Genomic DNA, 3337 nt, shown 5'->3' on the forward strand with positions numbered 1-3337 from the left:
CTGGTTCCTTCTTACTACTGCTGAGGGAAGTAGGCCCCTTCCCTGCTCCTCTCAGCCCTTGAAGACCAGCAGGTCCCTTCCCTACTGCTCTCTGGTTCCTTCTTACTACAGCTGAAGTGATGTACCTCCCTTCCATACTGTTCTCGGCAAAGGAATGCCCAGCAGGTCCTTCCTTATGACTCTCTGGTCCCTTCTTACTGTTGCTGAAGAGATGTACATCCCTTCCCTACTGCTCTCTGGTCCCTCCTTACTACTACTGAGGGAAGTAGGTAATTTCCCTACTGTTCTCTCGTCCTTTCTTACTACTGCTGAAGGGAAGTAGTCCACTTCCATACTGTTCTCAGCAAAGGAAAGACCGGCAGGTCTCTCTGGCCCCTTCTTACTACTGCTGAAGAGATGTACCTCCCTTCAGTACTACTCTCTGGTTCCTTCTTACTACTGCTGAGGGAAGTAGGCCCCTTCCCTGCTGTTCTCAGCCCTTGAAGACCAGCATATCTCTTCCCTACTGCTCTCTGGTTCCTTCTTACTACTGCTGAGAGAAGTAGGCCCCTTCCCTACTCCTCTTGGCCCTTGAAGACCAGCAGGTCCCTTCCTAATGCTCCCTGGTCCCTCATTACTACTGCTGAAGGGAAGTAGCTCCCTTACATACTGTCCTTGGCAAAAGAAGGCGTGGCAGGTCCTTCCTTATGACTCTCTGGTCCCTTCTTACTATGCTGAAGAGATGTACCTTCCTTCCCTACTGCACTCTGGTCCCTTCTTTCTTCTGCTGAAGTGAAGTAGGCCCCTTCCCTACTGCTCTCGGCCCTAGAGGGCCACAGGTCCCTTCCCTACTGCTCTCTGGTCCCTTCTTACTACTGCTGAAGGGAATTAGGTCCCTTTCCTACTTGCTCTGGGCCCTTGAAGGACCAGTGCTCTTTATCACAGATCAGTTAACACCAGCAGGGTGGCCGGTGTAGGAGCTATTCATTTATCAATGGCTCGGGCTGGGTGGGCGGCAGCAGGTGGCCTGGCTTCTCCTTGGCGGTGGAGGCGGGCGCTCACAGCAGGATGGATGTACAGGGCCATCTCCCTGGATGGGGATCCGCAGGTTGCCGCTCGTACAGCTTGGGTTCGCTATGCTGCCTGCGGACCAGGCTCCCCCTGCCCTGGAACTTCCACACACAGTATCAGTGTTTGGGCTTGAGCTGTCCTGTCCTGGCAAAGTAGATTCTGAAGTTATGATACTAAATGCAGCTCAACTTGACAGTAACTTCAAAAAGCTTCACATCTTAGAGTTGAAACGAAGGAAAAGTTGCCATCCAGAAATTGAGGACGGAAAACTTCAGCACTGGACCAAAGGATGAGCAGAAGAACCCATTTATGATCCTGTACATGCAGCTCTAGCCACGTCTGCACGTGTGTTTTATATCAGCCTAGAGATTTGCTGTCCAGTTATATTTCTTGCAGTACTAGTATTAGCTGTTTTGCATCTTCATAGTATGAAAAGGATTGAACTGGAAGATAGCATCAGCGCCAGCAGTAGTTCCCAAGGGCTGTCTTAGTCCCAGTCGTGCCCAGATGTCTCAGTATGTGAGAGGCAACACACCCAACAGTACAGCTCCCATCTCCAGTTCTCCGACCTTGTGGGTAGAGGAGGAGGACTTTAGCAGCATCGCTCTTTTGGAGGCCAGAGCTAAGGTGAAAGATATCAAAATATCTATCCAGGGAGAGGAACTCAAAAGAAGTACTCTAAGAAGGTACCTTTTGGTGTACTATCCATGGGGTTTATGTAGATGAAAAAGATCCAGATAAAAAGCAACAAGCATTTGTAAAAACAGAGATCGAGCTTCTGAAATTCAGGTGACTATGATGCTCCCTGAAAGTTGTGAGCTACGAGATCTTCATCACAGAAATCTTCCTATTACCCATGTGTGAACAGAAGAAGGGGAAAAGCCCATAGTGGACTGCCTTACATGAACTGGGGGTATCTTAAGTTGTTTTTATGACAGTGCAAAGTTGTAGAGGCCAGTAGTCAGCAGGAAACTTCTTAACAAAACCTAGTTCACGTGGCTGCTCAGATTGCTGTGAAATGAGCTACCTGGTCAGAAAGAAGTCATCCACAAAGACCTGGCAGCTGGGAGCTCCATCATTGATGACAACTTCAAGTTAAGAGCAAAGCCAATCCCTCTCCAAGTCTTGTTCCCCATGGACTCTCACTGTCTGGGGAACAACAAAAACATGGGATCGATGGATGGCTTTTGAAAGTCTGGTTAATAATGAGTTCTCCAGCTTTCCCTGGTGATCCAGTGGCTAAGAGTCCACACTTCCAATGCAGGGGCCTCGGTCTGATCCCTGGTGGGGGAACTGGATCCTGCATGCCACAACTAAGCAGTCAGCATGCTGCTACTAAAAAGAGCCCACATGTCTATGACTCTGGCCAAACGCCCTAAGTGGACATCTACCCGTTTGATGTGGCTGCATAACTGAAAGAGGGTTATGAAATAGCCCAGATTATCAACTGTCCTGATAAACTATTTATGTGATGGCTTGTGCTGGGCCTTCGATCCAGAGGAGAGGTGGAGTTCCAGAAGCTGGCCCAGTGTCTCACAGAGGTCCATGAAGGCCTGGGAGCCTATGTCTGACTCTCCTCTCACAGTCACCCAGCATCAGGAGGAAGGTGCCTGTCGAGGCCCACTTGGAGCCAGCCAGTCACATACATCACCCAGCACCACAGAAGCAGATTTGTCTTACAGAACAACGTGCCTTAGGAATGCTTTAGCATCTGAACTTTCGAAGACAGACTTAATGATGTGGAATACTTTCTCAATATCACTTTTATTAGCTTGAACTGAAAATGTTTGTGTAAATTTTTTACACATAGTTGCCTCTGAGGTATAGGTATATTCTTACAAAATAGTTTTTTAAAATTGTTTAAACATACATATTTGAACTAACAATCTTACTACCAACTGCTCTTTATTATCTTAACTTCTACAAGGTAATGCAGTTGATTCACCTTTAAAGTTTTGCTTTCTTTCACTAGTTTTGGGAATTATTTGTCTTCAACATGCAGTACTTTTTCTTAGGAAAATAAAAACCATTTGGAAGTTAGGGGCTAATGCCCTCGCTCCTTTATTACAGAATAGCTACCTTGGTCCAAAGTGCCATACAGGAATCCAAAGGTGTGAGCAGAGGATAGTGGCCATATAACAACCCTAGTGTCACATCTAGGCCAGCTGCTGGTGGGTCTTGTTTGTTCCTTGTGGCCCTGCTTATGCCAAAACACATAACCACTTCTGTCCTATGATGGGTGGCCTAGCTGAACTAATGACTAGGGGTTGATGAGCACACATCACGA

At 47.4% G+C, this 3337-nt stretch overlaps 1 protein-coding gene and 1 pseudogene across 3 annotated transcripts in view; both read left to right on the forward strand.

The window, feature by feature from the left end:
* LOC120862608 (UL16-binding protein 1-like) overlaps nucleotides 1-3337 on the forward strand; it is a 42542-nt gene that overhangs the window by 28416 nt on the left and 10789 nt on the right. The gene's annotated exons all lie outside the window — the stretch shown is intronic.
* Nucleotides 1104-3018, forward strand: LOC120862611 (annotated as a pseudogene).

The sequence above is a fragment of the Oryx dammah genome, unplaced genomic scaffold (genome assembly GCF_014754425.2).
Source record: "Oryx dammah isolate SB20612 unplaced genomic scaffold, SCBI_Odam_1.1 HiC_scaffold_4, whole genome shotgun sequence".
Lineage (NCBI taxonomy): Eukaryota > Metazoa > Chordata > Mammalia > Artiodactyla > Bovidae > Oryx > Oryx dammah.